Source organism: Leopardus geoffroyi, chromosome B2, assembly GCF_018350155.1.
Source record: "Leopardus geoffroyi isolate Oge1 chromosome B2, O.geoffroyi_Oge1_pat1.0, whole genome shotgun sequence".
NCBI classification, from domain to species: Eukaryota; Metazoa; Chordata; class Mammalia; order Carnivora; family Felidae; genus Leopardus; species Leopardus geoffroyi.
This window is the reverse complement of record NC_059332.1, coordinates 151,391,399-151,416,758: the sequence shown is the minus strand read 5'-3', so window position 1 is coordinate 151,416,758 and position 25,360 is coordinate 151,391,399. Positions and strand designations below refer to the sequence as shown.

The 25,360-nt window shown below is 57.9% G+C and overlaps 1 long non-coding RNA gene across 1 annotated transcript; it reads left to right on the top strand.

Moving 5' to 3' along the window:
• Positions 1-18,594: 18,594 nt before the first annotated feature.
• On the top strand, positions 18,595-21,611 carry LOC123609864. Its single transcript, XR_006718011.1, has 3 exons — positions 18,595-19,224; positions 19,749-20,008; positions 20,695-21,611. It is a non-coding gene; the product is annotated as an uncharacterized LOC123609864 (long non-coding RNA).
• The last annotated feature ends 3,749 nt before the right edge of the window (positions 21,612-25,360 follow it).

Sequence of the window (25,360 nt, the reverse complement as noted above, 5' to 3'; positions counted from 1 at the left end):
GGTGTTGTGGTCGGGACGGGACAGGTGTGCCCAGGCTGGGTGCTCCCGGGAGCTGCTCGCCCACCTCGGGCTTCACAGATGACCCTGTACCTGTAATGGAGCCTCTTCACAAGGAGAACGTCCCTAAAGTTGCAGAGGCCCCGAGGAAGTGTGGGGAGGAGGAGGGAGTGAGCTCAGGACTCTGCGGGGCTCCGGGCTCCGGGCTCCTCTCTGCGTCCCCAGGGCCAGACCTGGGCAGGTGTGAGCAGGGGAGTCGGGAGCCCTCACAGGGGGTACGCGAGGCAGGACCCCGGGAGCAGCCAGCCTGGGGCGGTGAGGCTGTGGGCGGCAACCCTGAATGAGGCAGAGGGTCTCAGGAACACCCGAATTCGAATCAAAACACCCTGGGTGTGACCTCCCAAATGGATGCGTTTTTGAAAGCTTCGATGTGCCCCTCTGCAGGCTGGGTTGCTGAGAGAAGGCTGCGCTGTCGGGAAAAGGAGAGTCAGCCCTGGAGCCCAGACAGAGGGGCGGCGGGGAGGGAGGCCCGGCCAGAGGGCTTCCTGGGAAGCCTAGAAACGCCCAGACGGCTCCGGCTCCGTCCTCCAAGGACCAGGGCCGTCAGGCGTGATGCTTATCAGAGGTTGGTGGTTACAGCTTTGATGATAACAAGAGATCAGTTTCCTGGGGTTCATTCTCTAATCACCCAGGAGACTTTGTAACTGGACTTTGTCTTCGCTTGGTTCCCCCAAAGCAGAGCGTGGTCACAGGCGTGGGGTCAGGTCATTGATTTTGGAGGTGGTTCTGGGAAGCTGGACGGGAGCTGGGAAGTGAGGGAGGATTAACACGCAGAGCGTGGGTCCCTGGGCGGCCCAGGCTGTGGGAGGAGCCAGGCGGCTCCTGTGCAAACCCGGCCCCATCCCCCGCCCTGGGCTGCGCTCGCCCAGAGGCTGTCTGCCTGTAGGTGAGGCAGGAGGGACAGACGGACGGGTCACACAGAGCAGGTCCGAGGGGATGGTGGAGACCGGGCAGCCCCGGGCGGCACAGGGCAAGTGCAGCCATTTACATCCTGAGGAGCAGCTGTGTCCACCCCGGGGCCCCGGACACGGTCGCATAGGCAGCGGGCCCTGCAGCCTAAACTGTGCATCTGTGCTCTCATCCCAAAGACTGGCTGCGCGCAGGCCCGGCCCGGAGGCCTCTTCTGGGGGCTCGTCCCTCGAGTGGTACACTGGGACTCTGGCGTCTGTTTCTGGGAAGAGGCCCTGCTCCTGGAGGGGTGGCCTGCAGTGGGTGGGAGGCGGGGGGGGCGGGGCCTGCAGGTGCAGAGGGGGAGGGGCGGCCTGCAGGGGCAGGGGAGGGGCCCCGCGCTGTCCCTGTTGCCACTATGCTGCCTCCCCATCTCATGCCGAGCCCCGTTCTGAACCCCGACGTGAGCACGGCTGCTTTTGGAGCATCAGGATGTGAGGACTTTGTTTCGACGGATTTGACTGATTTGAAGCGTTCAAGACCCTCGCAAGACTGGGTGGGACTCGGTGCAGGGCCTGGAGCTGGACCCCCACCGCACGCGCCCCCTCTGTCCTGCAGGGTCTGTGTGGCACGGCCTCCCCCTGAGCCCCGCAGGCTGGTCCCTGAGGCCATGAGGCCGAACAGAGCCCCGTGGGCTGGAGGCGGAGCTCAGGCCCTTCCCCTGCGGGTCTGACGGAACAGACAGTGGGGAGGCGGGGAGAAGCCCCCTCAGACTCAGGGGGTCGGATCAGGTCACTGGGTCTTTGGCCGGAAATGGAGCGTGAGGGTGCGGGACAGCCTGGGCCCCGGGCCGAGGAAAAGCGAGCAGACAGGACGTCCCCAAGCAAGGGGACGCCGGCCATCTGTCCCCCTCCCCATGGGGGGCACCGCCACAGCGTCCTCCTGATCTCCATCCTGACGCAGGATCGGTGGGGGCCGGAGGGCCGGAGGGCAGAGAAGTTCCTGCTGGGCGTTCACGGGGCCGGCGGGAGGCGCGGGGTCTCCGGGTTCCCTGCCTCTTACTCCTGCCGCCCTCCCCAGCCTCCTGTGGCTCCTTGTGTGCGGTGGCAAGGCGACGAGAAAGAAATCGCCGTCAAAATACATTTCGGATGTAGTAGAATTAAACTCAAAACACGATTCCATTATAAAAAGGAAAAGCAGACGTTACTTAGCTTCCCACTCAGTTCTCACCACAAATGAGTTTCCCTTCCTGCAACCGAGGGCCCGGACAGAAGCGCCCGGAGCTGTGAAGCGACGGGGTGAGGGAACCAGGACCCCGAACTTTGACCCTGTGACTCTCAGGATGTTATTTTATAAGCTGTCTCTTGAAAAAAAACACAAACCTTTCATGCAGGAGCCCAAGTTGACTTTTGTAAAAAGCAGGCACAGCTTTGTGACGACAAGCAAAGCTTTCGGACACAAAGCCCAGCCGGTCCTTCCCGAGGCGGCTCTGTCCCTGGGCGCCGGGAACCCCGCTTTGTCATCTGTGGAACAGGAGCCCCCGGCAGGTGCGCGGATCTCCAGCGCCCCCCTGGACACACACGGGATGGGGGGGGCCGTCTAGCTTCTCTCCCGCTCCTCCACTGAGTGCTCCCACCGCTCCCCAAACTCACGCTTTATCAGGGCCTTCCTGGGGTTTCAGAGACCCCACCAATCTCTCCTCCACCAGGATTTGAAAGTTTAAGTCCTTCTCTTTGTTTTTCACTTTTTCTTTTTTGAGCATCACTTGAGGAATTGCAGACGCCGTTTTGAGTTTATTTTGTGTCTGGATTTCCCTTGTACTTTAATAAACTACAAGTTTTGCATATTTTAATAACACTAAATTATGGAGTATAAATCTTATCATGGTGTTTTGTGTATTTTCCTCCTTTTAAACTGAAGTCGTGTCTTCAACATTTTAAGTCCAGAGGTCTTAGGCAAGAAAAGCTCAAAACCCAGAAGTAGGTATTACATTACTTGCCAAAACATGACTTAAAAAACATTTCTTTGAAACAACAAATCAGCAAGTCCTTTGTGGTTCCCTTAATGGCTGGTGAGAATACATCTAGCTTTTTCTTTATTATGAAATGGAAAGTTTCAACATTTACCTTAAATAAGTAACATGAATTTCGTCAAACACCAAGATTCCAAGTTTCCCAGAAAAGAGCAATTACGATGATCCAAGACAGGAAGAATCCAGATCCCTGGGGCTGATGGCCTCTGGGCGCGCACAGACTTCCCCACACACATACCCGGACGCTTGCCTCTTCTGCGTCCCCTGTCGTGGGAGGGAACCGACCCACCGGGCCTGTGGTCAGGGTCAGAGCAGACGGGGGGCGGTGAGCCTGGTCAGGCCACAGTTCGCCCGGCTCCCCAGAAATGTGTTCGAGGGCACCCCAGGGCTGGTGGAGGGGGCAGGGGGTGGCCCAGGGCTCGAGGCCCAGCTCGCCCTGAGGAAGCCTTGCTCCACGTGTGTGAACATGGAAAACGCAGCGAACCCAGCAGGGGAGGAGCCCCCACACGAGGTCTTAGGCAATCTCCCCACCTCAAGTACTAACGGGACCCCGGCGTGATCATTCACGGCAGCACGAGGCTGCGTCGTATTGGGTCCCGCTCTGAGACCCTGCCTGGGTCCGTGGGGCGTGGACGACACAGGCCAGGGCCCTGTCCTCGTGGGTCTTTCACTCTCCGGACCTGCGGACAGAAGGGAACCGAGCAGAGCAGACACGGCCTCAGAGGAACGAGTCCACGGAAGCGGACCCAGCAGTCGCAGACGGCGTTCGGGCACTACGGGGCAAACCCGCTGGTCCCGGGGGGCTGTCCTGCGAAGTTGCCGTGGTTAGCAGGGGACGCGCTCGTGCCTCTGTGTTTGTCCACGAAAAGCAGAATGAAGTCTTATGTGCCGGATACTAAATACATCCTTTGATCCTCTCGAGTAAGAATTTGGATACCAACGCACAGAAAGTGCACGAGCCCACTGAGTCCTCCTCGGAAATAGTCACACTTGGCAGCTTACCGTGTATCTCACGAGCCGCTGCGGGATCCCCACACAGACCGCGCGCCCCTGCTCTCCCCGGCCTGGACTCCTGAAGGTGCTCCCCGCCCTGAGCCAGGGCCCGACCTCACCAAAACTGGCTCCCGGCTGTGACTGCGGGCCTGTGCCCAATCGTCTCTCCCTCCGCCCCTCCCCACGCCCCGTCCAGGAGACCAGCCGGCTTCCCCAGAGGCCAGCCCACCGGCGCCTGGCATAGAGCTTGCCCTGTCCCGACTGTCGCCCCACCGTCCGAGGGCCTGACACCCTGCGCGATTTGGGGGCTCTCCTCCTGGGCCCCGGACTCTGCTCCCGGACCTGGGGGGGTCCTTCCATCCCGTGACCAGCATGCCGGGGCCTGGGGCTGCCCCGGCTCCTGGAGACCTCTGGCCAGATCCCGGCTGCTCACTCTGCAAGTGTCGGTGGCACGTTCACGTGACAGGAGGCTCAGGAAGTTTCCTCATTTTACAGCTGAGGGACCTTGTCCAGCACCAGTGTTCCCAAGCCCCGGGCTCCTCTCGCTATGGCAAACACACAAGGGACGTCCTGTTGGTCACGGAGCCGACACACCGATGTACATGACGTACACTAAGGCACTTAAGTGTTCAAAAAAACCTGATTTCTTCAGATCAAGACTTCTCCTCAGACCCATGCGTGTCTTTCACATGTTTTCATATATATTACGCTGTCCAAATATGTGCACATTCTCTTTGTGTTATTACATTAAACTACATTCATCACTATTTTCCTGAAAACACACTATATTTTAGGCAGCAAACCCGTTTTGTCTACTTACGATTCCAAATACGCTGTGCTGTCTTTCAGATGACTATAGATTCAATGCCATATATAGAAGTTTTTACAAGTCATTTGAGACTTAAATAAATCTGGTTCTTCTTTCAAACGTGTGTTGTGGAATAGAGGACAGTGTTCTAACCTATCTGTAGGGCAACACACTTTCTGGGTCGGGTGAGGTATTTACAGATATAAATTGTTTCCTCTCCCACTTCAAGTGCACACGAGCGAACACCTCCGGATGCACACGGGCACGCACACACACACCGTGCATGCACGTGCATATGCTGGGAGGGTCACAAAGCTGTCTGTGCACGTCTGCAAACATGCCAGCCGCAACAGACAAGGTGTCTCACGTTCCGAGGCGCAGAGTTCACGAAGCAGGGGGGTAGATGGAAAGGGCAAACGAGCCGGAGTCTGAAGGGGTTGTACTTTGTAGCTTTTGAAAGTAGGAACCAAAAAACTCAGCAGGTTCTTTGATCGCTGCGCTGCGCATGTTTCTAAACTTGAGCAAGGACCTTGACACTCCCCCTCCCCCGCCCCCGCCGCCCATCCCACGGCCGGGGTTCTCCTGGGGCTGGGTTATTATGCACGGACTGTTCGTGCAAAAATACGTGTGACTGCTAACATGTGGGGTTTGATAACATGAAAACCACCTTCCTCATTTCCTCTCCAATTTGTGTGCCTAGATTATTCAAAGTGGCAGTCACAGAGTAAAGATTGTGGAATAGAGCTGGAATTTGCAGGAAGCAGTCTGTGGGCCAAAGTAACACGCACGTTGCTACAAAGTTGCGTCTACAGGCCGCGTTTTCTTATTGCTGTAGTGATACAACACTCATAATTCCAGATTTCATCGGTAGGAAAAGTGACATCTGTGATTTATCCTCCATATCACTTACTGTTTGGGTGACAGACTGGAATAGAAAAGCTACCGCTATGGTGGGTCTCGTCCATACCGGGCCCACTGAGATGGGCTTACAGTTTTCTACAATTTCAAGGCTACTTCGCTTCGCAAATGCAGTGGAGTGCTTACTACGTTGTACTCCAGCATCTGCTTGTGATTCTGTCCTTCACGAGACAGAAGTTAACCAGGAACAGGGACCTTATTGCTTGTGCATGGACAGGTGTCAGCAGTGGAAATGGCCCCGGTTACCTTGGGAAAACAGGTTTGGTTGTAAATCTGCGCCCCGTGTCCTGGGCAGGGCCCCGGGGGGAGGCAGGCCCTGACTGTCACCAACAGATTTACCTCCAGCAGCAGCTCTAGATGCTGTCCCCTCGCCATGCGTGCTGCGGTTTTCCAGAGACCAAGAGGAAAGGCGAAACCTCTCGACTCTTATTCAGACCGTAACACGCCTGACGCCGACTCTGCACGTAGTGGGAGCTTTTTCCTGGTCATGCAGCCCTGAACGTGCCTTGGGGTCGAGCAGCCGGGGGAGGGGAGGCCAGGAGATCACGGACATGTCACCTAGGGTCGGCTGCCCTTCCGTCTGTGGAGGCCTGTCCTTTGGGGCTGAGCTCAGGAAGCTTCCCTGAGAAGCTGGCAGGTGAGCTCAGCCCCCTTACGGACTCGGGCTTGACCTGCACCGGTGATGTAGGGTTTCCTCGGCGGCTGCACAAGCGAAATCTGGTTACAAAGCGTGGGGTATTTGACAGTCACCCATGCACAGTGCCATGTCGCCAAGGACGGTATGATGCAGACACGTTGGATGAAAGACGGCGTCAAGGGTTAGCAACAAAGGTACCAAATTCCGTGTATTTTGTATCCCACGGCAAAGACATCTGAGTTGAGGGCAGGGGCTTGAGAGGGTCTGGAGGCTCTGGGTCGTAGTCACAACCCATTCAGGAGGCACAGAGGCCGGGTGAACACAGAGGCGCCCGCGTCAGGGAAGGCCTGGCCGCGTCCGGCCGGGCCGCGTCTCGCAGACGCCCTGACGTCAGCCCTGGCTTCCGGAACACCCGCAAACCTGCCCCACCGCGGCGGCTCATGTGACATACGCTCTGCTGAGTAAGAGAGCCGTCAAAACCAGAGCCATAAAACAGGACGAGCCCCGCGAACAATCAACAGGCCACAGAAAGGGTTTTCCCGCTGCGCGGCCACCACCCGCGCTCTGGGGGGACGCGGCTTTCACCGGCCTGCGGCTCGGGTTCGAGAGGCTCTGCCTGGCCCACATCTGCGACACATGTCACGGCTGCTGCTGACCCATCTCCTTGTCCCCGGTGATGAAAACAGTGTCGGCCTTTCTGCATCAGTGACGTTAAAGCACAAATACCAGGCTTTCTGGGCGAGGTAAGTGAACAAAACCCCACACATATCTGTTCCAGATCGTCTGGGATGGAAAAAGGAGCCTCATCCCAGGAGCTTGCAGGAGTTTCGTGTCCCCTTGGTTGTGGTGAAGCATGTCCGTTGCACACGCCGAGGGCAAAGCACCGTGGGCAGCAGACCTCCCCTCACGCAGGCCCAGCGTGAGCCCTGCGCTCAGTACAGACGACACCCTTCCCCCTTCACTCCTCTTGAGCTGTAACAGACCGTTGCTAGGGTGAGTGAACGCTACCCTGAATCATCCAAGCCTCTTGTTTGAAAGTCAAGGTTTTTTGTGAAATGTGCCGTTGCCACGATCTGAGTGGCATCGCTTTTTATAAGGAAAAGTCTCAGAGGGTGGCCTCCCCTGGTGCCACGTCCTGTAACTTAGGTCACTTGCAGGTATGAGAGACCCGTCATTCCTTCCCGGCCCCCTCCCCGCCCCCCTCAGCCCACTTCCCTCTGTTCTCCGCCTAACGGATAGACGACCTCTTGAAAACAGAACCCTGGGGACGTTTCTTACCTGCTTAAAACCTTTTGGTGACTGTTGTTTGAGCTCAAGTCCAAGCCTCGACGTGAGGAAACGCGGGAGCCATCGCACGAGGTCAGGTCTGCAAAAACGGGGACCCGGAGGAGGGAGGGGTCCTTTGGTGCTGGCTCCTCTGGGCAGGGTGGGGTCTTGCCGGGCTGGTGTCCCCCGAGGCAGTGACCCTGCAGAAGGAACCCCACCATGGGGTGCAGGACGCCATGGGACCTGGAACCACCCGGGAGAAACAGGGTCCTTCCTCCTGCCCAGCCCCCTCCGCCCACAGAGCCCCCCAGGCCTAGCCCAGCAGGGCCCAGCTGGCAAGGCAGGTGTGCTGGCACAGTCCCAGCATCTGGCCCAGCTGACGGCCAGCCTGGAGGAGGTGGGAGCTGAGGAGCCGGGGCCCCTCACGGCCACCCCGCTCTGCCATGAGCCCGTCTGAAAGCCACCGAGGGAGACAGACTTGGGGAGTGGCCACGTCTGGGTCCTGTCCCCCCGGGGTCTCCCCGCCTGGAGACCAGAGGCTGGGTCCTGCCCCCCCCCCCCCGGGGTCTCCCCGCCTGGAGACCAGAGGCTGGGTCCTGCCCCCCCCCCCCCCGGGGTCTCCCCGCCTGGAGACCAGAGGCTGGGTCCTGCCCCCCCCCCCCCGGGGTCTCCCCGCCTGGAGACCAGAGGCTGGGTCCTGCCCCCCCCCCCCCCGGGGTCTCCCCGCCTGGAGACCAGAGGCTGGGTCCTGCCCCCCCCCCCCCGGGGTCTCCCCGCCTGGAGACCAGAGGCTGGGTCCTGCCCCCCCCCCCCCCCCGGGGTCTCCCCGCCTGGAGACCAGAGGCTGGGTCCTGCCCCCCCCCCCCCCCGGGGTCTCCCCGCCTGGAGACCAGAGGCTGGGTCCTGCCCCCCCCCCCCCCGGGGTCTCCCCGCCTGGAGACCAGAGGCTGGGTCCTGCCCCCCCCCCCCCCCGGGGTCTCCCCGCCTGGAGACCAGAGGCTGGGTCCTGCCCACCCCCCCCCGGGGTCTCCCCGCCTGGAGACCAGAGGCTGGGTCCTGTCCCCCTGGTGTCTCCCCACCGTCCAAGAGTGCGGTGACCACACTTCCAGAGGCACCTGCATCCACGGGAGCCTCACCAGCATCCAACAGGGCGGGGGGCCAGGGCGGGGTCAATTAGTGGGTTTGGGAAAAGATCGTAGCGAGGAGAGTGGTGGGTCTTGCCGGTTTATGGGGTGAGGCGGGGTGACTGGGGCGTCTGGGGAAGCCATGCTTGTGCTAACAGCAGAAGGGACCGCGGGAGGACACCGGAGACACGGAGGAGGCTCGGTGTGGACGAGGTCAGGACCGGGCTCCCGCGGTGTGGACTGGTCCCGATGCCGCATCTGACGAGGAGGCCAAGAGAAAATGAAAGTGCCCAAGTGGCCGCGTCTGGCTGAGCGGCTGGATGGAGCTTTCGTCTCTGGGCTCCGAGGGGGTTGCGAGGCTCCGGTCCCCGGCACGAGCCTGGAGTCCTGGTCCTCCATTAGAAGCTGTCTCTGTTCGGGGCGCCTGGGTGGCGCAGTCGGTTAAGCATCCGACTTCAGCCAGGTCACGATCTCGCGGTCCGGGAATTCGAGCCCCGCGTCAGGCTCTGGGCTGACGGCTCAGAGCCTGGAGCCTGTTTCCGATCCTGTGTCTCCCTCTCTCTCTGCCCCTCCCCCGTTCATGCTCCGTCTCTCTCTGTCCCAAAAATAAATAAACGTTGAAAAAAAAATAAAAAAATAAAAAAAATAAAAAAAAAAATAAAAACAAGAATGAGCAATGAAGAGTTTAAAAAAAAAAAAAAAGAAGCTGTCTCTGTTCAATGATGTCCCAGAACCATTAACTCAGAGAGCTTGAGAACCGAGGTCTTCAGAATATTATCAAGGGTTGTATCCGCAGGAACAATCCGGCCACATTTGCACACGAGTCTCCCCTGTTACCGAGAGGCATTCGCATTCTAGGTGGTGTTTGAGGAGAGGTGGCGTTTTATGGCAAGAGGGGAGGGCGGAGAATGGGAGTATTTCAACTTCTCTGAGCTTCTCCGTGAAACTTTGCCTCAAAAGTTTGCTGCGAATCTGTAAACTTTCCCGAGGAAGTGAACCAGTGCATGAGGCATACTCCTAATTCGATCCGTAAGGAGGCGTTCTTGCAGCCTGGGAGCCACTCCCCGCCCTGGGAACGTGCTCCAGAGCCCCCGGGCAGAACAAGGAGGGCGCCATGCTGGATGGAAGGCACAGCCTGCGCGAGGCCCTCCTGGAAGAGGCGAGCGTCCTTCCTCGGGCTGCCGTAACGCTGCGTGTGGTTCGAGCCACGGAACCCACGATGAGGCCCGTTTGTGACGGTCGTTTACGACATCGTATCCAATTAATACTCTACCTGCTGCCATCAGTGGTGATGAGGAAACCCACCTGCAAACTGGCTAACCTTTCGGGGAAGAACAGAACCGTGATTCTAACCCAAAGGTGACACAGAATCCAGGGCTTTTGGTGAAGAAGCTTGTGGGTGCGGACGGGGCGCCTGGGGTGGCCGACAGCTGAGCCCTGCGAGGTTTGCCGTCTCGGAGGGGGGGTGGTGGAGGAGGGGCAGCCGCGGAGGGAGGAGGGGGCGTCACTGACCTGGAAAACCCAGCTCCTGCCAGCACACGTGCCACCGGCGTGCTCCCTGTCGCTCTCCAGCTCGCCCTGGGAAGCACGCGCTCCCAACAACGGTCAGTTCCCAGCGTCAAGTAAGACGCGGGTTCTGGGAGGTTCCTTTGATGAGAGATGGTCCAACTCTACCAAGCAGGACTGTTTGCTGTCCCCTGAAGTGAGCGGACCGCCCTCTGTCACGGGCTGGCCTCTCCGTGCAGGGGGCCCGCACCTCGGCCGCTTTCAGGGAAGCCGGAAACAAAACGGGACCCACAGATCCCGCGTCTCTGTGCGCTGGAGACCACGTGGTTTGGAGTTCGGATACCGGGTCCGCCGTTGTCTCTTGGTACCGTCTTCGCCTCCCGCCTCAACTCCTGGACGCCTGTCCCACATCTGCGGTGCCACCACCGGCCACATGCGGTGCACGTGGAAACCTCATCCGGCCTCCGGGAGACGTGTCCTCTTGCTGTTACAAACTCTTTGTCAAGGGGATGCATAAACGTAATGTGGTAATTGTCATAACGAATAACATTTATTTCTTCACTCCCAAAGGGGGATTTTTAAAAAATGTTGTGAGAGGTTACAGACGCGGTACTGAGAACAAACAGCAAGACGATAAGTTTTCAGGTCGTAAAATAGTTGAAGCTTTTCCAATGCAAAGCACAGGCATAAGCCTAACCGTGCAATTCCGCCAGACAAAGTTGCTGGGGGCCTATTCTCAACCCTTCTTGGAGCACAAAGCCGACTTCTCTCTCCACTTCGGCGTGGCCGATGGCCCTGGCTGCCACGTTTTCGCGCCTGTGCTCTCTGGGGTGGCGCCTTCAGGGGCCCAACCGGACCCGCGTCTGGTCGAGAACCGCCGGCCGCCACTCACGTCTTCGTGTGAACCCGGGCCGCTCGCTGGTTCCTTGGCCATCTTTCTGCAGGCGAGTGTCGCCCAGGTGCTCCGGGAGGGCCGCTGTCCAACGCTGCCGCTCTTCTCTGACTGGCGGCTCTCGGCTCGCGTGGCTGCACAGAACCCTCCGCTGCCCGCGCCCGCTTGCTTTCCGGGCCCCGGCCCCGATGCCAGCGAGACTCAGCCCGGACCTCGGCGTCTCCCACGGGGCACGTCCTCTCCCCCGTCGTCCAGGTGGAGTCCCGGCTTCTGCGGGGGCCAGCCTTGGAGCTCACCTTCCGTGGGGGCGGCGCCCTGACGGGTCCGGCTCCGCCGCCCTGGGCACGAGGCGGGTGTGTGTCCTGTTCACATTTCTGCGATTCTTTGGGTTTCAGCGTCATCTTCTGTGAGGGAGACGTGTACCCTTAGGCTGAGACGGTAAGAGCAAGGACCTTGTCAACGGCTCAGCATCGTACTGATCGAGGCCGTGCTTCCCGTCCCTGCCACCCACCTCGTCCAGGGTGACCCCAAGGCCGCCAGCCCTCTATTCCCACGTGCCCGTGCGGCACGGTCGTTCCTTCTGTCACACTGCGTCTCTCTCAATGACTGACTTTTGGTTCTCATCACTGGACATCTTGGATGCCTCCGTCCTGTGGGCACCTGCCAGCACCTTTGAGGTCCCTGTTCCCCTAAGTTTGGGGTAGTTAGGGGCTGAGAGGCGGCCGGTCCTCGCCCGCATGCGCCAGGGAGCACCCGGGAGTGACCCCTCTGTGAAGAACGTAAAGCATGGTGACAGCGTGGAGGGGCCACCGAGGCGTCAGTGGGGGCCTCTGTAGAGAGGTGACGTGTGACGGGCACGGTGCCTGGGCAGGGGCCAGTGCGGGCAGCAGAGGGAGCAGTGTTCGTTTCAGGAGCCGAGCCGCTGGGAGGGAAATGTGCGGGTGAGGGCTCGGAGGAGGACAGACTTCCCCGGGGAGCACGTTCGGCCTTCCCAGGAGTGTTCGCTGGTGCTGACCGGCGATCCCTTTCCCACTCTGTGTGCACGCAGTGGCCCCGGGTTTGGCGGTTCTCCCGACGTCCAGGACACAAGGCTCGACCACCCCCTTTCTCTCAGCCCCAAGGCTGACGTGGCACATTCACCCCAGGCTTTCCGGGCAGGGTGGGCAGGCCTGGAGCAGGGCGGATGTCGGGTCCTCGGGAAGCGGCGTGCCAAGGTGGAGCCCACCGACTCCAGGCACAGCCAGACCCGGTGCAGCCCGTCTGGGGCCCCAGACGGACTCCGTTGTGTCTTCCAACAAAGTCTGAAGAGGCAGCTTTTTAATTTCAGAACAACACTGTTGAACATTTTTCCTTTTTCTCAAGGAAGAGAAGAGGCTACATTGGGCAAAACGTCTTTCACGAGTCCCTCCCCCCATCGCCTACCCCAGGGATCCGTGGGGGTCCCGAGTGAGGGGGTCTCTGCCTCGGAGGGTCATGGAGGCACAGGAGGCTCTCTGGCCCAGGATTCCCAAGTACTTCTGCACATTGTCGCCATCCCTGGACACAGATGTCAGGGTGCCCCGAGTGGACACCGTGAGCCCACTGCGGAGGGAGGGTCCGGCCCGGAGGAGGCCGGGAGGGCCCTGGGCGTGCAGCCCAGACAGGAAACTCCTGTAGAGCTCTTCTCACCCTTCCCCATAACAAAGTCTGGGTGGATCCAAGACCTGCTTTGCAAATAGAGCAAACAAGATTGTACCTCTGTGCCCTTCAGTGACCGGGAATCAAGTGGTTACATGACTAATCATGGTTATTAATAATTAACCATAATCCATCGTGGCTAATCACAGTTCTAGAACTAATGAAACATCATTTGTTTTAGGACTATTTCCTTTCTCAGACTTTGATAAATCACTAAATTAATTAAAATCTTTAAAAGATTCCTGCGGCGCCTGGGTGGCTCAGTCGGTTAATTGTCCGACTTCGGCCCGGGTCATGATCTCACGGTTCGTGAGCTGGAGCCCTGCGTCGGGCTCTGTGCTGACAGCTGAGAGCCTGGAGCTGCTTCCGATTCTATGTTTTCCTCTCTCTCTGACCCTCCCCCGCTTGTGCTTTGTCTCTCCTTTCTCTCTCAAAAATAGACATTAAAAAATTAAAATATTTAAAAATATTCCTTAAATATTTTATGCTTAAAATATTCTTTCAATGCTCTAAGGCATCCTTCCAACTAGCACCAGTTTCCTCCTGCCACATGTCACCAGGTGAGCCCCCCACAGCCTGGGGGACAAAGAAATTCCCCTGTGGGCTTGCCTGGTCTGGGCCGTTACCTCCGACTTTGTTTTCGCTTGAACTTTCAATTTCCTATTTGCCTGTGATAACCTGTCATTAGTTACCACATTACGATTCCCAGTTTGTCAAAATTCTTGTGGCGGGAGCAAGAATGACCTAACGGGATATTTGGGGAGGAAGGCGCAGCCTCCGTGCCCCCGGACGCGCCGGCCTCCTGGGTCTCTGGGCGTCTGGAGACCCAGGGAAAGCATTCCTCAGTGTTGAGCCAGATGGGGAAAAGCTTGTCCTATGGCTGGAAAGGAATAAAAATTGAGTCTTCTTCCGCGAGATTGCAGATAAAGAGAAATCGAGGCGAGGAGGACCAGCTTGGCACACTGCCCACAGAGGCCGTGCGGGTGGACGGATTTGTGACCCCAGCCTCGCTCCCAACCGCTGTTGGCAGGACGTCAGCCAGAGCGGGGGGCCTCTGGGAAGGCGGGAGGCCGCGGAAAGCCTGTTGGTGGGTCTCGGGTTTGGGGGCCACTGACGCACTCCGATCGGGGGACCAAGGACCGAACTCCGGGCAGGTGCTACATTTCACCTGTGTTCACCTGGGCCCTCCCTCATCCGCCTGACCGTCCTCTGCTTACGGGGGGCCTGCCTGCGTGGGGTGTGTGCTCTGGCCCTTTCCCAACGTGGGCCTTGGGGAAGTCCGTCCACGCCCATCAGCCAGGCTCGGGGCGCGGGGACGTGCCAGGAGAGTCTGTGCCAAGTGGTTCCGCGGAGCCTGGCACCCGCGTGCTCTGACGCGCCGTCCGTGAGACGCCCTCCGTGACCTAGGTGCGGCGGGGTGACTAGCGATGGCCGTCGGATGTTCTGTGTCCTCCTGGCCAGGCCCTGAGCTGTGCCGACCTGAGCAGTGGCCGACCCCGGGCCATCCCGGTCCCCTGCCCGGGCCTGACGGGCCATAGTGGCCAGTCCCCGTGCTGTCTCTCCTGCCCCATTCAGGCCCTGCCTGTTCTCCAGCATTTCACTGGGGCCCAATTTTCAGACGCAAACATGTCAACCTAAAAACTCCCACAATGACAATTCTTCTACATCTAGCCGCCCAGCCGTCACTCAGCCCAGAACCTGTGTGAATGAGGATGGGTGCTTTACCCAACAGTACATCCTAGAACGTGTGTCTCATGGAGGTCTTCTCAAAGACACTCCCCCGTCCACGGTGCAGACGGACCCCAGACAAAGCAGCCGGCCCTGTGACCGACGGGGACCCGGTGTGGCTGGGCAGGCCCGTTGCTCAGGCTCACGGCTGTGAAAGTCGCCACCTTGACCACAGTTACCCCCGTGATGGGAGGACTCACCCGCATGGAGGCCCTCCCTCCCCTGGTGACAAAGCACAGCTGTTTGGGAGACCGGCGTTTTGTGGCCAGGTCTCGAGCTGGCATCCAGGGAGGTTCCGCGGGATCAGCACCGTGTTCTGGCGAGGCCTCGCGTGGGCTTGCTGTCACGTGTGGCCTGAGGAGGGCGCAGGTTCTGTGGACGTTAGAACATCTCCGCACTGTGCCCTCCACACCTATTCTAAAGATCCCTTCCCTGGAGGTGCCCTCTGGATTGGACACCACTCGGGAGGCAACGTCTCCAGGAGGGAGCTGACGGGGACGGCGTGGCCACACAGGGCTCTGGGTGACCGGATGGAAGCAGCAGGGCCTCCCGGTGGGAAAGGTTGTAGATGTCCCCCTCTCCTTAGCCCATTTCAGTGAACAGACCTCCCTTCTTGGTGGAGGGACCAGGCAGCAGAGGGGATGTTAACGCTGTGTAGACTTCACCAGCCAATCTACTCACCAGGGAGCCAAGAAGTCAGCGGCGTCAGTCATGGGCGGTGCCACACCTGTGCTCAGACACACAGGTGTGTGTTCACACCTTTCGGGGCCCGGTGAGTCCCCCCGGCTTCCTAAAGCCTGTCTGGAGGTTCTTCTTGCTTAAACTTCCTTTGCACGCCTAACTGTGGTTGCTCCATAGATAGGTAGATGATAGGTAGATAGATAGATAGATAGATAGATAGATATAGATATAGATAGATGATAGATAGATATAAGGATAGAGATAGATAGATACACAGGTAGGGACAGACAGACAGACAAGCATAGATGTTAGTAGGTGGGTATTTTTCCCCCTCTCCTTAGTAAGGAGCAGTCCTTTGGTTTACATTTCACACGGTTTCTATAGCACTTCTCAGGAAATGGTAGATGCATGTTTATTTTCTCGTTGACTCCTGTCTCAAGCTGGGTATGAGATGTTATCCACGTTATGGAGACCATGGCCGCAGGCTCGCGGGCCGTTGCGAGGTGTTGTCAGGTTCTCCAGAGGAGAACCCACAGGGTGTACGTGGATATGTACGTGGGCATCGGCTCACGTGGGCGTGGGGGCTGAGAAGTCCCTCAATGTGTGGCTTGCAAGCTGAGACGCAGTGTCGCCAGTGGTGGGATCGGTGGGGCGGAGGGCCTGGGAACCGGGAGCACGGTGTCCGGGGGCAGGAGAGGACGGGCAGCCCGGGTCGGGAAGAGGGTGCAGACTCGGTCTTGTTCCCACCTCTCGCGCTGTTCACCCGCCCACGGGGGTCAGGGCCCCCTTGATGTGCCCCTCGTCTACGGCCTCAACGCTCACCCCTTCTGGAATCTCCCTCACGGACACACCCGGAAACGACATGTCTCCAGCTCCCTGAGTCCCTGTGGGGACGCGCACGGAAGATGAGCCCTCACCAGTGCCCTATGGAGGAAGGACCTCGGGGTGCCTCCATGTCCAGGGGGCTAGCAGGGGGCCATTAGCGCATGGGAGCGGCTGACGGTGCAGTCTACACCGCTGACCTTTAAATGGCCTCAAATATGAGGACCAAGGAGGGAGTCTGTTTTGACCAGCCCAGGTCACACCAGAGCAACTCGACTTCAGCACCGACGAGCCTCCGACAGGTTACCTTTTCCAAGTTCTTAAGTTGAGGAAAAGGAATAAGGAACAACGGTTAGGGTTTTGGTTTGCTTTGCTTTTTAAGCCTCGTATCTGAAGACAGAGGTAAAACGACACGCTCTGACGCGTCAGCCACCTAAATTCCATCACACAATTGTAAATGTACCAGGGAAACCGGATCACCTCAGACGCGGTTTATTTTCAGGTACAAACACGCAGTGAGGAATACGCCTCTGGGTCTGCACCGGGTACATCACTGACTTGTACGCACTGAGCGGAGAAAGCACGAGCACCCAAAGACCCTAACAGGTAGAGCACTGGCAGGACTTTGGTGAGAAAAAGTGAGTCAGAAATGAAGACCCTACGGGCCGCCAGACCCTCGGTCCACGTCTGGGCCACGTGAAACGCCCAGGGACCGGCCCTGACCTGTCACTGGGGGCGTTTTCAGGAATAGATTGGAGAAGAGTTTACAGCGACTCTCACATGTCTACTGACACGCTCTTCACGTAGTGAGCGTTTGACAAGACATTTCTAATTCTGTAAAAGGATAAAATACTTAGAATCCTGCTAAGGTAACACATTTACATCGATAATACGTAAGTGGCTTTCTAATTCCTCTCTTCCTGTCAATACATAACACTGAAAAGAAAACAAATAATCCAGAATGTTTATTTCCAAAATTGGAGCGTGATTCATTTTTATTAATATAGGGGTTTCACAGGCAGAAAATTGACTTTTATTATGTGTTGAAACAAAGCTGTGAGCGGAGAGCATCTTAGGGGTCGAACAACATAACAGGATGTTGCGAAGGCGAACCCCGTTGCTGTGGCTGGGGGCCACCGTCTGCGGGCAGCGTCTCGCTGGCGAGGGCACGTCTTCCTCACTAGCCACCCCATGTCCTCTGCAAATGTGTAGTGTCTTGTGGAGGACGGGGCGCTGGACCGGGCCTCGAATCCGTTCCCCTCCGCTTCCTAAGGATGGATGTGAGAAACAAACATGAGATTCCTTAAAAAATGCAATGCTTTGCGTTTTCTCCAACAACTTGACAGCTTGATGAGTAACGTTTTTCGAAAATAATAAAGCACTCGAAACCACAAACCCATCTAACTTTGGAGCGAATGTTCTGTTCTTAACTCCGTAGCTGGGAAACACAGCAGTGATTCCTACCGGGGATTTTCAAAAAGCGTTAGTGCAAAGACCACAAATAATGTCACTCCAGCAAGGCGCACACTGTTGTTTCTGTCCCTCACCTCCCCGTGCAGGAACAGTTTTAGCTGCAGGGTGGAGGCAGGGGTGGCTTCAGAGCCCCCTGGGAAGAGGTGATGAAAACAGCGCGGACGAGGCTCTGGGCCCCAGCGAGCCCTGAGAGCCCACCAACACCGCCTCAGTGCTGCAGCCGGCAGAGTGGGGACACCGGCCGCGGGGGGCCACGTACGTCCGGGCCACCTGGCCCCACCTGGGTGGCTGTCGTGCAGAGGAAAGGTCACGCAGGCCCTGGCCACACTTGGTCATTTCTTCCTTCCATTTTTCTCTGTGACTCATAACCTGCCACCAGCGTGAACGTGCCAAGGACCGAAGACAATCAGGTAAACACGCCAGGTCCCTCCAGTTTCCTCTCTGGAAGGATGATGCCGTCTCTTCTTGCGCCTGAAGGGGCGATCAGTGGGCTTTTCCGGCTGACTCTCGTTTGTCGTGTTAATCAGCCCTCCTTTCCCTAAAATAGATGCTGCAGGTGCGCGGCAGACGGAAGTCGCCCCGGGGGCTGTGCCGCGTGTCCCAGAACCAGCACCCCCGCCCCCACCCCCGCACTCTGCGCCCTCGGGATGTCCCCCCACCCCGCGCCCTCAGGGGGTGGGAAGCCAGGTCTGCACATTGCTCCAAAATCAACACCCGCCACCCCTCCCAAGAGACAAGACCTGAGGGCTCTGGGTCAGACATGCCCTGGCAGGGGGGCCCCTGTGCCGGTGTGACCCCACCTGCTGTGCTGGCGGGTGTGAGGACCCTGCACCTCGGGAAGAAGGGGGGGACAGCAGAGCATTTGTCCTGCTCTTTCCCCATCTGGGAGGGGGTCTGCCCAGTGCCCCCCCCCCACCTGCCTGGTCCCCCCACCTCCTGCCCGGTGCCGCCCCCTGCCATCGGCCTGGTGCCCCCCACCTCCTGCTCCATGCCCCCCACCATATGCCTGGTGCTCCCTGCTGCCTGCCCACCCCCTGTGGAAGCCCCCCGGCCCTCCCCCATCCCAGCTCCCACACCGCCAACTCTGTCCCCCTGCTCCGGAGCCTTCTCGGTGGCATCCTCCTTCCCTGGCTGGCTCCTCATGTTTTCCATTCCTGGGGTGACCCATCCTGGGCTTTGCACCCCTGTGTCTGAAGTCTCCCCAGGCATTTCTGTTCTCCCATCTGGCGCTGGCCGAGGACTTCTGCTCTGGAGGTTTGTTCACTGCAGATGCGGGGCGGCACCGAGAGGATTTAAGGGCCGGAATTTAAGGGTGCGCGGTGTTCGTGCGTGGGCACAGTGCTGACACCAGGCTGGTGGGGAGTGTGAGGGGAGGACCAGCGAGGACGCTGTCTGAGCCGTGTCTGGGTTGTGACATCCACGGGGACAGGGTGCAGAGCTCCTTCCTGGTCCCAACGTACAACAGGAGTGACGTGGCGTAGACTGCGTGGGTGAGCGTGGCCTGCAGAACCACACACGGCCGGTCACGCCGGGTGACTCCGCGGGGATAATATCACCCCAGGTTAAGTGTCTTCATCCATGACTGCAAACACGAGGGCCTCCTCGCGGCCAACGCCAGGACTGAGCCCGGAGCCCGGTAGACGGCGGTCATCCAGGGGACGGCAGGGGACGGCTGCCATCCCATCATCAAAGCCAGCCTGTGGGTGCCCACCTCCGCTGAGGGTACGCGCGGTGCATAGAATTTATCAGCTAAACGTTAAATAAAGATCCTTGGTGGCGTCCCGAGTGCAGCTTACCGTCTAACAGCAGAAATGAGGATGATCGTGAGTAAGCCAAGTGCACGGTTTGTCAGAAGGTCTCTGGGAAGACCCTCCAGGCCGGGAGGGGGAGGGCATGAGGGTTGGGGCCACCTCACAGAGCAGCTGCTGTGAGCACGTGAGAGGTGGGATGGGGGTCTCGGGAGCGAGGGGCCTCAGACAGACGAGGAGGAGGAAATGGCCAAACACTGCCAGTGCCGCCCGAGGGCCGGGAGACACTAGGACCGGATCTGGTCGCCAGGCGAGCAAGGCCGGGGGTCGCTGCGGAGAGAAGGGCCGGTTCTGGGGGCCGGTGGGGGGCACGTGGGGACAGGGCTGGGCTCTGGAAATGTCCACAGCAGTGCAGGGGGGCAGGGGGGACGTAGCTGGCAGGCAAGTGTGGTTCCAACAAGCTTTCTGCTGTTTTGTTTTGATTGTGTTTTAAAATAGGACAGATAACAGCGTGCGTGCTTGCTGACGGGAAAAACCCAGTGGGAAACAACAGAGCCAGGGAAACAAGCAGAGATTTGTTGGAGGAACACCGTTGAGCAGGCGGGATGAGACGGGCCCGGTGCACACGAGGGCGTCTGCTTTGTCGCGGACAAGGACAGGAATTGCGGTCGGTCGTCAGGACGGAAGGCAGGGCTGTGGGCACAGATGGGGACATAGGTACCTTGTTCTGACTGCCCCAGCTCTCCGGGAGGCCAGAGGTGAGCACCGCGTCAGCGCTGGTGCAGCGAGGAGGGAGGAGGGTGAACAGACCGGCGAATGGGCACCCCGAGCGGGCCCGGGTCCCTGTTGATGCTCCGCGGTCTCGTGAGCGTTCCCCAGCTGCGGTCACTGGTGGCTGCAGACACAGGCTGCAAGGGCGGGCGGTTTAGCCACCGAAGAGCCACTAAGTCAGCAAAGTAAGAGAGGTCTGTCCGAAAGGCTGAGATCGAAGGGATGTTTCAGGGCACTTAAGGAGAGTCAGGTGGGGAGGCTGGACGTCTAGATGAGAGCACGAGAGCTCGACCCTAAAAAGGTGATGAGGTTCAAAGGATCGGAGGTCTAGACGAGCCCCTCTGTCTGGCCCGGACGGAGGACGTGGGGAGGACGCAGATGCCCAGGCTGTGGGGCTAGAGGGCGTGGCCGTGGGACTGCTATGGAGGGTAGAAGGGAGAAAGTTTATGGGCCAGGGTAGGGAGCCGTGTGGCAGAAAGGGTGAGTCTCCTGGGGTCACGGAGAGGAAGGTGCCCGTCCCTGTCCCTGTTATCCACGAAGTGAGCCTCCCTGAGCTCACAGGTTGAAGCCCTCACGCCCCGTGGCTGTTCCTGGAGATGGGCCCTTTAGGAAGCAATTCAGGCTAAGTGAGGTCACCGGGGTGGGCCCTGATCCCACAGGACTGTCCCTACAGGAGGGGCCGCCCGAGGACACAGCGGGAAGGCGGCCGTGGGGAGCCCAGGCGAGTCCTCGCCGGGAAGCAGTCCTGAGGACACCTCGACCTTGGACCCCCAGCCGCCGGGACCGTGAGAAAACCGGTGTCCGGTGTTTCAGCCGCCTGTGTGGTGTTTGTCAGGGGGCCGGGCTACTGACTTCAGGGTGACCGCTCGGTCTGGACAATGAGGGCCCCGAGCCTGTAATTTGGACCGGTGTTCAGGTGACCTTGGTTTGAGGGGCATCCTCACACCCCCACCCGAAGCACCGGGGCGTCACCGTCCGCGGGCGAGCGTCGTCCACCAGCTCCTCCCGCTGCTGGACCAGGAGGGGCCGCGTTCCCATGGCTACTCAGGCTGCGCCCCACGCCGGCTGTGGCCACAGGGACTCCTGTGCCCCCGTCCGGGTCCGGGCTGCCAGCACCGGGGCGAGGAGTCCCCAGTAGGGACCCTGGACACTTGCACGGGAACGGGGTGTCCCCGAGCAACCTGCCACCCTTGGAGAGTTACCACAGGGAATCTCCAGGCAGCCCTGGAGCGGGAGGGTCGGCAGAGCGTGGCCCTGGGTTAACGCGGGGTTTGCTGTGTTGTGGACCCGACCGGCACGTTCGCTGTGATCTTAATCGTCCGCCCTCTGTGTCCGTCTCACGCCACCGAGGCTGAGGCCCATGGTTTCCTCCCGCGTTCGAGGGCCGGGAGAGCCCACGGGGAGGCCGCCGTGCGCTGGGAGGCCTGGCCTGCGCAGCTGCCACGTCGCTCGGAGCTTCTGGCAGCAGGAGCCCCGGTCAGCTGGCGTCACCCCAACACGGCAGGAAGTCTCTAAATGTTCGTTTTTTTCCCTAACAGACGAAAAATCTGACTCCAGAATGATTTCCAGGAATTACAGTATAAGAACGTAGCATGTGAGATTTTAATTTTCTTCCTAAAAAAATACAAGTGAAATCAAAGCGCAAGAAACCAGACAGGGCACAGCTCACGTGGGCACATTCCACTTTGCAGGACAGACGCAGGCTCCCCCAACTGCCTACCTCACCCGGGGTCTGGCTGGCGGGGAGCCCAGGAGAGTGGGACTGTGGGCCGTGGGTTGGGGGCCGATGGCAGCGGCCAAGGGAGGCAGGACCAGTGGGTGGTGGCGTCCCATCCTCTCCGACTCCGATGGCACCTGTGCGCCTCCCTGGAGGGGGGTGTCCTGTCTGTCCCGTCGCGGGGAGTCTCGTGGTTGGGCCCGTGCCCTCCATGGGCGGCCTGTGAGTAGCTGGTACGGCCGTCGGGGGAGGCCCCGTCCCCACGGTGTCCCTGACCTCCCCTCCTGTCCCTGACATGTGGGTAATACTCTCGCTTTCACTTTGTAAGTCTTCGTGCTGACCCTCGTTCACGGTGAAGCGTGCTTTCAAGAGAAGCGATCAGGGGGCGCCTGGGTGGCGCAGTCGGTTCAGCGTCCGACTTCAGCCAGGTCACGATCTCGTGGTCCGTGAGTTCGAGCCCCGCGTCGGGCTCTGGGCTGATGGCTCAGAGCCTGGAGCCTGTTTCTGATTCTGTGTCTCCCTCTCTCTCTGCCCCTCCCCCGTTCATGCTCTGTCTCTCTCTGTCCCAAAAATAAATAAACGTTGAAAAAAAAAAAAAAAAAAAAAAGAGAAGCGATCAGGACTCCGGAACCCCACCAGCACCCACGGACGGCCAGTCTGGAAGTCTGGAGGGGGCAGATCTCTACCACTGGTGACACAGCCCGCTCACCTCCGTGGTTTCCACGTGTCCCCACGGCGCTCCACAGGGTGGAGTGTGCTCGCACCCATGGGGGGGGTGCCTCTGCCCTCGGGCGGTCCCGTTACCCCCCAGGAGGGTGCCGGTGTGGCCACAGAGGAGGCGTGGGATCGTCAGGCCTTGTCTTCTGCGGAAAACACCGTTAAACCAGAAGTTTTAGGAAAAGCACAGCCTCTGATCACTGTGGTACAAAGTCAATTGCAGGTTTCAGTGGATTTTTTTGTTTATATAAACATGTAAGTTGCCCATATGAGATGATGTTTCTCGTTATGGGGAAGAAACAGGCATTTGTGATTTGACTTGTGAATGGAAGCATAGGACACCTCTGAGCTCCACCCTCCACTGCTAAGTGTTCACATTATGGTTGGGCTTGATGAAACGAACACATTTATTCATAAGTTTATCCCGAAAGTAACTGTAAATATTTATAAATAAAAAGAATGTGCTTGTTTCTGGCCAAAAATTAAATCATCCTTACATTGTCCTTCTATGTCAGTGTCAAGATAAGATGGATTTTTAAAGTGAAGAAGATGAATTTTCCATAATTTATTGTCTCGGGTCCAGTGTTCATGTGCAAACCCGTAGGGAAGGGGTCAGATGTGGGCCCTCCTCAAACGTGCTGTTGTGGCATTAAGTGCACAGACATAGTTCAAGGTGTGGAAAGGACAAATCAGACTGGTTCCTGTTCCTGAACTTGCACCGGCATGGGCCTCTCTGTGCAGAAATGGCGACTGACGGAAGTTGAAAGCTTATTCTGTGCTAAGCTGTGTTTGGCACGAATTAAGTCACCTGGGCCTCCCGGGGGTCCCCCAAGTAGGGTGCTGTTATCGTGGCCGCAGTGCGGAGCCTGCTTGGGATTCTCTCTCTCTGCCCCTCCCCCACTTGCGTGCTTTCTCTCTCTCAAAATAAGTTAATAAATTTAACAACGTATGTAAGTGGAAAAGTATTAAAAAATCTGATGTCGTTAATTTGCATATTTTTAACAAGTTTCTGATGTGATCCATACTATTATTTTAATGCGTAATTTATTAAAGAAACGTAAAATAGCACATATTTTATTAGGTATTAAATATAGATGGAAAATTTGATGGGAAATGCATCCTTAATGAGCCAGGTAGGGTTTCTTTCTCAAGTATTTCACATGTATGTAGACAAAAGCTATTTAATGCTCTGATTAGACAATTTAATGTGTCAGTTAATAAAAAATATTGTTGGATTGGATTTAAATGGAAAAACTTCATTATATGCTTCTTACACAAGACCTTGTTTAAATGTACAGACACAGCGGAAGGATACACATCACCAGAGACACAGACATTTCTAGCATCGTGGGACAAGGAAGAAATTCCCACAGTGGAAAAAGCGGGGCTCCGTGGAAGATTTACCGATTCTGAATCCGGGTAAAATTTAGATTTCAATCTAATAATACGATATTAACGCACCCAAATAAAATAGCCTGAAAATAATGCTCAGAACGGGACAAATCTAAAGCAAGGACTGGGAAATCTACAACCATATTGGAATAATTCAGTTCACCTTCTATAGAAGCTGATAAAATGGGTGAACAAAACTCAGAGGCAGTATTGAAGAGGCAACAACGTGGTAAACAAAACCAGGCTGTAGGTGCATCTGGGACGCAGGCAGGCAGTGCCCCGGCACCTTCTCAAGCGCACGGGGACCCTTCCCCACAGGTGACCGCACGGAGCAGTGGAGAAACCCTCCACATAATTGAGCAAACGCACAATCAAGGAAACCGTGCCTCTGGGGCTCTGTATTTCCCCAGACTAGATGACCTTTATTTCCTAACCTCCTTCTTATCTCCAGCTCGGCCTGTCTCTCTGTCTCTGTCTCTCCCGGCTCTCGCACTGGATGCTTCATGAAGGCAGGGATTAAACACGTGTGTGCTCACAAATGGATCCCAGGGGTAGCAATGCACGTGGTTTATCACACACGCTCCGTAAACACTTGCTAAGTGAGTAAACAGAGGCTGTTTCACAGGATCCGGGGTCGGGCACGAGCTTCCTATTGGAGGTTCTCGTGACAGTCCACACTCCTGCACTCTGTCTGTCTTCCGTTTTGACCTGACTTCCTGTGGGCCTTCAACATTAGCACCTCTTGAACTGGAAAAGCCTGGAAAGTCTCTCCTGGGGGACTGGGTGTCAGCTACCGAAAGGTGGACTCCAGGGCACGTGACCCTGGATTTCTCGTCTCTACCCGCTTCCTCAGACACCAGCGCTTGGGACCCGCCGTCCGGGTGCTGAAGGAGGCTGTCCCCCCGCTCTCTGCGTCTGTGCTCCCCGTCTCCAGCTGGCCCGAGCTGCGTGGCAGACGTGATCACGGAACGACGGGGCTGTTCTGAGACAAATGGCAGAGGGTCTAAGGAGGCCCCAGAGAAAAGCAAGGACGTGACATGAGTTCGCCCTTGAGAACTCGGGGCGCCCCAGAGCAGGGGGTCTGTTTGGCAGAATACCTCAGCAGCAGCCACAGTTTCCAAGGAGTGCCAAGTGACATACACGGTCGTCATGGGAAAGAATTCGCAGACGCTGTATGTAAGGACCGGCATATTTCTGTTGATGGGGAGGGCATGCGGGCCTGTGGCTTGTGTCGAAGACTTAATTTCGGAATCCTGTGACCGGCTTTTCTCCAACTCTGGAGCCCCCTCCTTTCTGGATCATCTCCCACGACAGGCTGCTAATGAATTGCACCATGTGCTATTCTGAGTCGGCGCCACGAGACACAGATCCGCTGTGGCCACGAGGGCAGATGGCGGCCGTGGAGGAAACAAGGCAGGACAGCCCCTCCTGCTACGGCGGATGATGTGTCTTTGTTATTCCTTCTCTCCAGGAGGGAAATCACTCCATGCATTTTGATGAAAGAGACGATCCT